General features: G+C 42.0%; 1 protein-coding gene across 4 annotated transcripts in view; it reads left to right on the top strand.

Annotated features, from left to right (window-relative positions):
* HHLA2 (HERV-H LTR-associating 2) overlaps positions 1–13121 on the top strand; it is a 72889-nt gene that overhangs the window by 32957 nt on the left and 26811 nt on the right. The window contains exon 1 of one of the 4 annotated variants that reach the window (XM_046657875.1): positions 7881–7976. The exons of the other annotated variants lie outside the window; for them this stretch is intronic. The gene's annotated coding sequence lies outside the window, so the exon portion shown is untranslated. Of the gene's footprint in view, positions 1–7880; positions 7977–13121 lie in introns of those variants that run through there. 4 annotated transcript variants of the gene reach the window in all.

The following is a 13121-nucleotide window of genomic DNA, read 5'->3' on the forward strand; positions in this document are numbered from 1 at the left end:
TTCTGGTCTCTATTAACTCTGTTTAAAAGTCAGTTACATGCCTTATTGTGGCTCTTTGGAAGGTAATCTGCCTTCTTTGTTACTTCTGACTGCTTTAAGATTTTCTTTTTCTTTGGTTTTTAACATTTTGCTCTAGGGTACCTGGTTATTTTCTCTTTCTTCTACTTAGAGTTTTTTTGGCTCCTTAAATCTGTAAATTAATGTCCTTCAGTTTTGGAAAATTCCTATCCATTATTTCTTCAAATAATTCTTCTTACTCACTCTCCCTCTTTTTCCCCCCTAGAATTAACTTATATAGCACTTTCTTACAGTATCTTCTGTTTCTTACCTACATCTCTAATGTTTCCAATCTTTTGTTTCTCTTTGGTCATTCGGGATAGTTCTTTCTAACCAATCAATATTCCGTGCTACTAATTCTCTTTGACTATCTGAACTTTGTTAAATCAATTATTAAATTGTTGGGGACTTTAATTGTTATTTTCCAGTTCTTGTAGTTTCTGTTTGCTACTTTATTATGGTTTTCAGTTTCTACCAAAATTCTCTACCTTGTCCCATTGAACAAAGTAAGTATGGTTATTTTGCCTCTATGTCTAAAACTCCAACATCTGAAGTGCTTGTGAGTTTTATTTTCAGTTATTTGTCTGTACAATTGTTCATCTTGTCTCTGAGTGTCTGGTTATTTTTTTATTGTGTGCCAGACATTGCATTTGCAAAAATGTTGTAGTAATAATTTTCAGCTTGGGATAATATCTTCTTGCAAAGAGGATTTATGTTTTATTTGTTTTAGTCATATGAGGTAATAATACTCTGGGATCACCTTAATCTGATTTCATCCACACAGCATGTAGAAGAGTACTAATGCTACACAAGATGTTATGGTGATACCTCTTTCAAATGATGCTAAAATACCTCCTATGGTAAGTGGGGAGATAGACAATCAGATTTCAATATGATCTGTGCTGGTTATTTATTTAATACTTACTGTATACCAAGTAGTATTGTAAGTGCTTTCCAAATATCATTAAGATAATTCTTATAACAATGATTCTGAGGTGGACATTACTACTATCCCTAAGTTATAGATATAAAATTGAGGCAGAGAGGAGTTGGGTAAGTTGGCCAATGATACATGGCTTTAAATGGAAAAGCTGAGCTTTGAATCCAAGTAATCTGGTTTCAGAGTCTCTGATCCAAATCAATATGGTAGAGAGAGAACATTCTTTAGGGGAAACACACACAGGTTATTGTTTATGCCAATCCCTCTGAGCTCCCTTAGCTCAGTTCCTGGCTGCCTAATGTGTTGAAAGGGTAAACAACATTAACAAGATTACTTAAGATTTTTCTAGGGGCAAATTTTGTAAATTGTTACCAGGCTAACTTAAAGAAATTGATTTGGTAAGAGATAATGCTATTAGGTGAACTTAGACTTTGAGTACTATATTATTCTGGAAATGGTAAAGTTTGGACTCTTGGGGAAGGACAGTTAGGAATGGTACTCTTGACTTTGTCTACTGATTATGAATTTAAGAATGCATTATCCAACTATCATTTTGGCAGTAGTGCAAGGTATTTAGGGGGAAATCGCAATGGGATTATTATATGGGGGAGGTGACTTACTGAAAGAGATTTCAATTTGTGTCAACTCACTGCTGTGGTTCGAAATTGGAAGGAAGCAGAATGTGGGCTGTGTGGGGTCTCTACATGCTCCTTTGCACTGAGAACAGCGAGTCTGGAGAGACTGCACCTTAGAACTCAGAATTTTTGCTTGATTCATGCGTGGGATTTTGTTTATTGTGTTTCTTTTCACAATGACTGCTCAGGCTGCTTCAGCATGAACAGTTGGCTCAGTACCCAGAGAGTGTTTGATTAGCTAAGTTAGGAAGCAAAATGCCATACACTATAGAGGAAATTTACCCTAGAATAAATGTAGATTATTTAGTCAAAGTGCTATATTCTCAGCATGCTAAAGCTTCCCTGGGAGAAAATGCCACAGGAGCTTTCTTAGAAACACAAGTAAATAGAACCTGTTTTTGAGGGAACCTGGAAAGCATGACCTAACACATGATTCAGGATCAGCCAACATGAGCTTGGAGGGAAAGATGCCATAAAAAGAGAAAATAGCCAGAGTGAGCCGTGAAGGTAATCCTACAAAGAGCTTTAATGAGTCAGAACTGCTGGTTGCAAGTGACAGAAACTAGGTTCAAATCAGCTTAGTCACCGTCATTGAGAGATGGGAAAGAGGAACAAATTACTCTTTGGCTGACTATATTGCCTATCAGTATAAATTTGCACTTGTTGGAGATGGAGAGAGGGAGCAAATGTTTTCAACAGACCTAAACATGCTTTGGAGGACTCTGACGTAAGGAGGAAAAACGAGGAATGCACTGGTTCATGAGACTGGAACAACAGGCAGGGCCCTGATCACCCCTGACTGGATCCAGAGGCTAAAAAGTACCACTGCTGCCCACCCCCCCATCATCCAACCTAGCTTTGCTCTCTGCTCCTCTCTTTGCGGGCTTGTTAACTCCTACTGCGGTTTTGCTTCTCCCATGTTGTTGGGGAAGAGGGACACAGGTACCTTTCCCTCTTCCTAGATTAGTCAGGCCTGGGACAGGTGTAGTATTAGTTATCTGCTGCTGCATAACAAATCATCCCACACTCAGCAGTTTACAACAACAAACATTTATCATCTCACCCAGTTGCTGAGGGTCAGGAATCTGGAAGCGGCTTAGCTGGATGGTTCTGGCTCAGGGTCTCTCATGGCATTGCAGTTAAGGTGTTGGCCAGGGCCGCAGTCATGTAGAGGGGCTGTGGAAACTGCTTCCAAGCTCATTCATGTGGTTGTTGGTGGGAGGCTTCAGTTCCTTGCCACGTGGATCTCTCCACAAGGCTGCTCACACAGCATGGCAGCTGGTTTCCCCCAGAGTGAGTGATCAGAGTGGGAGAAACCAAAACGGAAGCCACACTGTCTTTTATAACCTAACCTCAGAGGTAACATCATTTCCACTGTATTCTCGTGGTCACACAGACCAACCCTGGCACAGTCTGGGAGCACTACACAAGGGTCTGCATACCAAGAAGTAGAATGACCATTGAGGGCCTTCTTAGAGGCTGCCTACCACAGGTACTGTACTAGGCAGAACTCAAACCTGACCCCAGGATTCTTGCTTCCTGGTGTACGCACTCTGTATAATTCCCTTCTCTTGAGTGTGGGCTGAGCCTGTGGATATGATTTGGTAGTCATGGCCTTGATTAGAATACATTATATGACAAAGGTGAAGGGATTTTGCAGCTGTCATTAAGGTCCCCTATCAGTTGATTTTGAGGTAACCAAAAGGAAGATTATTCTGGGTGGGCTTGACCTAAGCAGTGAGTCCTTTACCAGAGGGTCAGAGACCTGAAGCAACTCTCCTGTTGGCCTTGAAGAAGCCAGGAACCATGCTTGCTCCATGTTGTGGAGAAGGCCGTGTGCCACAATGGTGGTGGGCCTCTAGTTGCTGGGGCCCCAGCCCTACGGCTGCATGGAACCGGATTGCGCTAACAGTCAGTGAGCTTGGAAGGGGACTTGAGGCCTCAGATGAGATAGCAGCCCTGGCTGACACCTTGGCTGCAGGCTGGAGAAACCCAGAGCATAAGATGCAGTGAAGCTGTGCCTGGAACTCCTGACCCACAGAGAGTATGAGATGATAAATGTGTGTTGTTTTCAGCTGTTAAATTTATGGCAGTTTGCTATGCAGCATGGAAGACTAATATAGGGGCCCACCTGTGAAAGGGGAGGGCTAAGTGTGCCATCTCTGTCAATCTCTCCTCATATTGTGAATTAGGAGGAAGATCCCCAAGGAAAGAAAAGTGCTGTTAGAGAAACGAGGGGATGGTAAAGACTGCTAGGCAAACCAAACTTGCTGTCCTAGTTTATTATAATATTTCAAACCTGGGGACTCTAGCCATTTCAAAGATCTGAATCACCAAGCAAACAATATTCTCACTAATGTCCAAAATCTTGTTCTCAAAATGTTGTCTGTGTATGACCTGTAATGCAACTCTCTGGAGTGTGTGGAAATAAAGGCTCCCAGGCCTCACTCCAGATGTATTGACTCAGTCTCTATGGGGTATAGCTTAGGGCGATGCATTATCCTTATCTCATTTCATAGAATTTTTTATTTTGAAGATTTTCAAAATCAGAAGAAGGTTGAAGGGAACAGTACGATAAACACCGGTATGCCTTTCACCAAGAATCATCAACTGTTAAGATTTTACCCAATTTCCTTTATTTCTCATATACGTATTTATATATAATTTTATTGCTGAACCATCTGAAAGTAAGTTACAAGCGTTATGACACTTTACCGCTAAACCCTTTGGTACCTATCTCCTACTAATGAAGTCTCCGCATATAGCCACACACCCTTATCACACTGAAGAAATGAAACGTTGATATATTATCTAATATATGGTCCATTTTGTCCAGTAGTCCTCAAAATGCCCTTTAGATGATTGCTTCTTAAAATCTGATCCATAAACCAGCAGCTTAGACATCACTGTATTGTGATAAGAATCCGGTGACTCATATGCGCATCCATTTGAGAAGCCCTGTAGTAAGTTTTTGATCAAAGACTTAATCAAGGATCCCATTGCATTTTGGTTATCAATGTTTTCTTTACTTTCTGGCATCTTTAAACTAGAATAGTCTGTGTTTTTTTCTATTTTTCTATTTTCTCCTTTTGCTCTCTTTTTACTTACCTCCCTTCCCTTTATCTACCCTGGCAAAAATTACGGAAATTTAAAAACCTTTCTGTGCTTTTGAATCTAACCACAGAAGTCTGTGTAAGGGCTTAATGAGAGAGACAAGCAGGATGTCAAGGAGTATGTTAGCAAGTCACATCACTAGGAGGTGACAGGTTTCATGAAAGATGGGGCACTACTATGGATCTTGAAATCACAGGTGCTGATGACAACGAAAACGACTGATGGGGGTAAGCATGATGCGTTTGGGAAACCAAGTTAGTTGGTTTTCTCTGGCAGCTAGTTCAAGAAACAAAGAACGTCCATTTTAAAAGGTAAGTTGGAGCTTGATTCATAAGCAATCAAAAATCTTAATTTAAAAAATTTCCAGACTCATAGAAAAATGAAGGCTATTTAACTATGAAAATAAAACTATCTCTGGGTGGCAAGACTAATGAGTTTTAATTTTTTACTGTATTTCCTGCCAGTCTTTTGCAAAAAGGAATCATTATAAAAGCCTGACTTGTATTATAAATTCATATGAGAACTTCCCATAATATTAAATATCAATCCAGCCTTTAAAATCTCCTCTTAACGAACGTACATTTACATACTGTATTTTATTTCCCCATATTATTATTTTAATCTTCCCCCATTATTGGGCATTTAAATTACTTCCCATTCTTCACTGTAACAACAAGCTTTGTCCATGCATCTCTTACATCTCTGATTATTTTCTCATACTAGAGTCCTAATAGGGTTGCCAGGCCAAGTTTCCAACAGACCCACGCTGGTGTGTGCCCAGCTCACACTGACTCCCTCAGAGGCTCCACTGTGCCATCCTTCCCAGGCCTTGTCCCCAGTCATCCTCATCCAGGAATGCAGCCCCTGGAATGGTGCCTGTGGCACATCCTAACAGAACTGCAAAAAAGACTCCTAGATTTTGAGAAAGGCTTTCTTCCCTCTGGCCAGGGATGTTCCTTTCATAAATTGCGTCTGGGTGGCTCAGATAGCACAGAGTTTATGAAGACGATACTTGAGTTTTAGAGTCTACGATCAGGGATCCAGTATCTACAATGAAGTAAAAACAAAGTTGTGTGTGCCTTCCAGCATTCCATCAAGCAAATTACTGCATGAGCAAATTGTTTACATGTCTGCTGGGCCTACCTCACCGCTGTTCCTGTGCTTATGGCCTCATAGGGGGTTCCTATCACAAGCCGTTGAGCACCAAGGGTGGTTTGGCAGGATTACAGCCACCACCACCTGTAGGTAGACTCTGCAGCATCAGAGCCCCTGGTGGGGTAACTCTGAAGGACAATGGAGTCGGGGAAATCTTCAGTTAGGTAGGATGTGGAGTAGTACATGTCATTGTAACTTTATCTGGGTGAAGATCAGGCCTAATGTCAGTCTGTACCACTTTTTGGCCATATTGATCGAGGATATGGAAGAAGGCTGACTGGAGGATTGAGGAAAGGGGTGTGAGCATGGAACATTCCAAATAGATCCGGAGCATGAGACTGTTCAGGAGCCCCTTGAGCAAGCATGAAAAGGAGGCTGAGCTGAGCTGACTCCATAAACGCCTGTTCACGTGATTGAGAGCCTCTTCTGTAGTGGAGGCTTTCTGGTGAGTGTTCACATGGAGCACGAATAAGGCAGCCGTGAGAGTAGGGATGCAGGCTCTGTATAGACTCCACCACACAGCCTTCCCCGTCATCAAAGCAGGCCAGGCTATGCCACAGCTGATGCTCGATTTGTCAGCCTTAGAGACCAGCCCACATCTCTGATGCGGCATCATACCTAGCGAAGACCTCAGCTCCTTGTTGCATTATATTCAACAGCATTCCCCTTTTGCACTTCCTCCTGTCTGAGCCTCTGCCAGAACTACCAGCTGCAGACTTGTTGAATGCTTCTTATACCATCTTGTTATCCCATCCAAATTGGCTGTGAAAGGAGTTCCCTGATCAAAACAAAGAAAGAAGGCCATGGGCTAATTCAAATGTAATTCACTATTTTATGTTCCCTATCAGTGACACAGTCAGCCTTCTAACATGGTAGAATGGCCTCTAAAAACTTGGCACTGCAATCTTCCGGGACATCTTCCACCTGATGGCATAGCTACGCAGAAGACTAGTCAGGCTCTGAACCAGTGTTCCAGATAAAGCACTGACTGTCTCCCCATAGGTAGAACCCATGGATCTAGGAACCACGGCGTGAGGAGGGACTGATGTGTCTAACAATTGTAACTAGTTAACCTACTCTGAACATTTTTGCTCACCGTCGCTTTTAGTACTGAAGGGAGGGATGCTGTCATCATGGGATCCAGTGCAGTTTTTCTGAATTGGAAGCTGAAACTGGTCATTTGGGCTCTTCATCCCAGGGGACAAATGGCAGAAAAATGGGATACTGTATTGGCTGGGGTGACTGACCTTGCCTAGTCAAGGGACTTGCGATTGTACATCTAGGAGGAATATAATAGGAACTTAGTGGGTCTCTTCCTTTTTCTGATATTCTCACTGGGAGAGGTTTATGGGAGACTATTGCCCTTCTATAGGTAAGACCACTGAGAACTGAAACAGCTCAAAAATTAGGGTTCAGGCTACCCCACTGGGGAAAGAGCTAAGGGACTGGCAGCAGGTAAGGAGATCGCAGAATTGGTAATAGAAAAGGGGGGCATAAATACTAGCTCTCTGATTAGTGCAGAGAGAAAGACTGTAGCCCATTTCCTTGCCTGCTGTGTCATGACTTAGAACAAAATCTCTTCTCTTCTTTTCTGTCTGCATTGTATGTAGAGTGTGTTGCTAGTGTAAAGCATTTCTTTTGGACCATGGACTGAAGGAAAATTTGAGGGGGAATGGATATCATCTAAAGCAGAGCTACTCAAAGTGGGGGTCTGCAGGCTGGCGCCAGTCTGTGAACTATTGATTACTGGTTCATGATGCAAGAAGTATAGAAATAGAAAGTATTTAAAATTACTCTGTCAAATTGCTATCAAAAGTTCTATGCTGACTGTACGGAATAATAAAAAATTGAGGCTAGCATTTTATGTTTAATTTCATTTTTATAGCAATGGTTTTTTTATGGCATTTTTCTACTGAATTTGTCCACAACAGGTTAGAAACAAAAATTTATTGTTCCATTACTACAGAGAGTGTAAGGAGCACAGATCTCGATGAGCAGTGACCTTGCGAAATCTGTTTTTACTCCTGGATGCAGCAGCTATGTGTGAAGGAGGACTGCTTCTCACTGTGAAGGAAGTGAGTGAGGTTGCCACTGTCCACAGAGGGCTTGGGTGGTGGTAGGTGGAGGCAGCTTTGACTGTACGGGAACACGTGTGTGTGCTGGGCAGCCAAAGGTGCGTGTATGGAAATCACCAATCAGCTGACTGCTGTCTTGTGAACTGTGTCGCCCTCTCTCCCTCCCCGCCATGGCTGACTTTCCCAAGAGTAGAAGTATGTAACCACTGCTTCGTCTCTCCAACGTGGAAAGTGGAACAGTGACCCAGTCAGGCGGAAGTTGATTGGAACTGATTCATCATACAACAGAACCCAGGAAGTCTCCAGGGTTCCTGTTGTCAGCTTTCCTGGAATTGTCTGGTCCTTTGCTCTTCTTAAAGCTTGGTTGTTCTTCTTTCAGTTCTGGAGCTCCTCAGCATCCTCATAAATTCTCTTCTTGCTTAAGCCTTAAATCTGTTGCTTGTCACTAACTCACCTTAGATGATACAAAAGGTCTTGCAGTTTTAAAGCCGTTTGATAAATTTTGTCAAATTTCTTTCCAGAAACTTGTATATTAGTGTATACCATCACCAATGATATGAGTGACTATCTCTAAGTACCTTTCCCAGAACTGAATATTAAATGTGTCTGTGTATATGTCTGTCTTCTATCTATCTATCTAATCTTTGTCATTCTGCCAGGTTGAAAGTGGGAACTTAGAGTTTTTTTCATGTCTTTGAATATTATCGAAGGTAAATTTTGGGGGGATTATGTGTCAGGAAACTTTTATATGCAAGTTATAGAAACCAAATTCAAATTAACTTAAGTAAAAAAGAGATTTTGTCAGCACACGTAAAGTGGAAAGATACGAGGGTAGTTATAGAATTGAATTCAGAGTGTAGGAACCAAGGCCATGCATATTGGCAGGCACTTATGTCTGCTCTGGTGCACTCACCTGGTTGCCATCACTCTCTCACCCCCAGCCTCTCTGTACACTCCGCATCATTTTTTTTTTTTTTAAAGATTGGCACCTGAGCTAACAACTGTTGCCAATCTTCTTTTTTCTTTTCCTGCTTTTTTTTTCTCCCCAAATCCCTCAAGTACATAGCTGTATATTCTAGTCGTGGGTCCATCTAGTTGTGGTATGTGGGATGCCGCCTCAACGTGGCCTAATGAGCAGTACCATGTCTGCACCCAGGATCCGAACCGGTGAAACCCTGGGCCGCGGGAGTGGAGTACGCGAACTTAACCACTTGGCCCTGGGGCTGGCCCCTCACTCCGCATCATTGATTGATTTCTTTCTGTCAAACAGTTGGCTTCATGAGGCAGGAACTATTGCTGCCAGTAGTTCTAAACACATCCTCCCAGCCTGCAAGCCTTGTAGAAAAAGATCTTCTTCCTTAATGTCCAGAAATGCTTTGGCCTCTTTAGATTGCTTGCCCATTCTTTGGACGGGTTGCCATGACTTGCCATGCCTGGATCATTAGTCTATCCTTAGTTGCCATGGTAGGGTAGGAAGTTGTGACCAACAGTGACTGACAGTCGCCTCAGAATGAAATGAAACGGGCAAGGAGGGTTCCCCTGGAGGCAGGGTTACTGGGCAGGCAGAAAGTCCTCCTACTCATTTAGCAGGAGCTCTTGATTTTTGAGCAGACTGATTACATGTTGGAATCAATGTTTGAAGAAGACTAAGACAGCAATCATAGATAAGTTGGGTGACCATATAATTTATCACCAAACTGGGACACTTTTGAAAGTGAAATAGGCTACTATTAATGATCAGTGCAATGCATGTTCACCTTATTTGGAGAGCTGAGCAAGTGGAAGCAGAGAGGGCTCTTTGGAATCATTGCAGGAACCTCTTTCCTGATGTGAGAAAGATCTAACAGTAGTTTATAGTTATAAAAACATACATGGCTTTACAATCACCATCAACCATTTGCTAAGAGAAAGTAACTTCTTAGAACTAGGGCCAAAACTCATGAAAAGGTCAAGATTCACAAAAAGGCTAAATCTACACAGAAAGGGACCATTTGCCCCTTGATATTTGGTTCTCAGGGGAATAACCTTGGGGTGAATCTCTGATGTCACTTGTGAGGTTTCATAGCAGAGTGATTAATAGAAGGCTTTGAAGTCATGAGCGTGATGTTGTTTGAAGTCTTGACTTTTTCATTTGCCAACTGTGACCTTGAGCGAGTTACTTAACCTCTCTAAACCTCAGTGTCTCCATCTCTAAAACGGAAATTAAAATAATTCACATGACTCTGTTTAGATCTATGGTGTGTATAACATTACTACATGCTTACTAGCACTGAAATGCTAGCTGCTAATATTACCACATGGGGTAATAAATGCAGGAGAAAAGAGGAAACTGTAGATTTTTTTTTCAGCAGATAGGACCGCCTAGTAAATATTGTTCATTTGTTCATACTGGTTCTTTCATCCATCTTTATTTACTCACATGATCTGCTCTTCTGATCTGCCAATTCCTCTCCCTAAGCTCCATACAAATACAGAAAACGCCTCATTTTGTGGCAAGATTGCAGTAGGTGAATGTCTCCCGTGTGGTTTAAGAATGTCTTTGGGTTTGTCACTTTGCCACTAAGACCTTTCAAAAATGATTTCTGGGTTGGTAGGGAGAAAAGTCCAGTTCGCAGATTTTGAGTAGTCAGTATGTAATGAGAAGGGGTGGCAATAGATGTGGTCCCAGATACAACTCGGAAGGTAAAGGTAAGTGGGAATTAGGGTCCTGACTAGAAGGAAAAGCAGGGTGGAGAAATGTTGTGCAGTGTTTTTGTAGGCTGTGGAAGAGAAAAGGGGACAGGATCTAGGGAAGAGAAAGGGGACAGAATTGACACAGGGAGGAATTGCCAGAAGACGGTTTGATAGAGAGGAGAGTAGAAGAGAGAATGCGTATTTGTCAAAAGTGGTAGCTGATCTTTGGAGAGTAAGGACTGGAAGCCAAGGCAAGGAGAAGCAGTCATCCTTCCCGAGGGAATCACGCCAGGCCTGGATCTCACTGCCTGAACAGAGGTGGACAAAGATGCCTGCCTGTGAAAATTCCTCCTTTCAGCACTGGTTGTTCTTTCTCTCCCCATCTCCATCCCTGAATTTTACAGCATCTTTACTGAACCCAGAAAACCCCCTAGGAGAATTTCTAGCTTTAGAAACAAATAGAACTGAGCAGAGGCTGACCGACCAGCTGTGTCTGGCCAGCTTGGTCTGTGAGTGGACCGATACAGCCATGTGTCTGAGTGAGTCAAGCTCACGTACTGTGCATTGAAAGGCCTACAGACCAACTTAGAGCTTACACTGTCCCTTCTTTAGTTTCTACTTTATAAATTTGATGCTAAACTTATGACATTGAAGTATACATAATTATATCATGACCTGTCAAATTCATCTTTCTACCAATATTCAAGTCCTAGTTGTATACTATGAAGTTACTTTACTACTTTATAGCCTTGTTTTTAAAGTCCCCCTGAAAACAAGAATGTGCTCTTTCTTTCTTGGAAAGAAATAAGGAGAAACAGGGGCCCTGGAGAGTAAAACAGCCAAACTCTTTTCTAGTTGTTTAATAGAAAACTCCATATTTGCAAGATGCTGCTTCAGCTGAGAATCAGTATTTTCCTCTTAATGTTGAAACTAAAAAGAAACAGGAGTTTTAAGGTTAACGTGTTTCTGTTGTTAGAAACCTCTTCCTATAAAAAACATAAGGCACATTAAACTTACTATAAACTTTCAATGGTTCATAACTAGTGTTTGTTTTAGCTTCAAGATTAAAAGTGGTTTTGCTATGATTAGCAAGCAAATGTGTGTCTCTAACCTTGCTCTGTTAAAAGATAACTTTTTTCAGTGTCTTGTTGTGGTGGGAGGAAAGATTTTTTCTCATTGATTTATGTGTGTAGACAAAAGTGCAGCCTGCTTTCTGTGCCAGTAGCGCTTCATTAAGTGAAAGAGTTATTTTTATTTTGTGTCACTTTGGACCATTTGGAGACAGTTGAAGACCCAAATCACAGCAGTTTAAATATACTCCTTAAATAACAGGAAGTCTAAAGGTGGAAGATCCAGAACAGACAGCTACAGGGACTAACAATATCAGTACAAATCCAGATTCTTTCCATCTTTCTATCTTTTTGCTCTGTCATACTTTTTATGTTGACTTTTAAATCCTCATATTTGTTTCTCCACATTTTTTAAATGGCTGCTGATGCCCCAGTCATCAAATTAATCCTCAGAAAGTAGAAGGAAGGGGGTTGCCATCAAGTTTTGTTCCTGCATCTATCCCTCTTATAAGGACACAGAACTTTCCACAGAAATCCTTCCAATGGACCTCTGTGTATGTCGCATTGTCCAAAACAGTGTCAAAGAAATTTTTATTTCAGTTTGATTTCAGCAGTTCATTTTGGAGGCAAAGCAGTGCAGAGGCTGGCCACACTTTCCTACTTCCGTTGGGCTCAGAGTTAGAAGGAGGAAAAGGCAAACATGTAGCCATTATAGTTGGGGTTCAATACAGGAGTCGTGTGAGCATGGTTAATTGCTGGACTCTCAATTCCCAAGAAAGTCGGGAAGTTCTGACTGGTTTCCACCCCTCACATCAGGCCCAACTTGTCACCACCCCAGCTCCTCCTTTCCCAATGTCCACGCTGAGCCAATCATAGTTATGTCATTTACCTTTGCTGGACCCTTTCTTGGTTCCCCTTGTCACTGGAGGTGGTCACGCCCTGCACAGGGCTGGGCAGAGAAGGAGTTCTGTTAGCAAGGAAAGAGAGGAATGACACCGGTGTCTGCCACAGTGTCCTTTCACGTTTTATCCATTTCACACTGTTAAGTTTGCTTTTAAATGGTTTCCTGTCACATTGACTGAGTAGATGCTCTCAGGCTGGCTCCTTTTATCCATCCGCTATAATCCCAGTGGTGTGATCTTTCTAGAACACAACATTAGCTTCATCATTAGCTCTCTATTTCCTTAGTGTGGCCTACAAGCACCGTCATAGTCTAGCCTTTGCACACTTTTCCAGCATTTTCTCTTCCACGCTGCCTGCGTGGTATTTAGGATCTCTCTTGCAGCTGCATCCTTGTTATATTGTCTGCCTCGGCTATCTTCCCTCCCCCACTTCCCTCTATTCTTCCTCACAGGCTAGTGTCTCCTCCTTTTTCAAAACTGATGCTTTGAGAAGCTTTCTT

The sequence above is a fragment of the Equus quagga genome, chromosome 4 (genome assembly GCF_021613505.1).
Source record: "Equus quagga isolate Etosha38 chromosome 4, UCLA_HA_Equagga_1.0, whole genome shotgun sequence".
NCBI classification, from domain to species: Eukaryota; Metazoa; Chordata; class Mammalia; order Perissodactyla; family Equidae; genus Equus; species Equus quagga.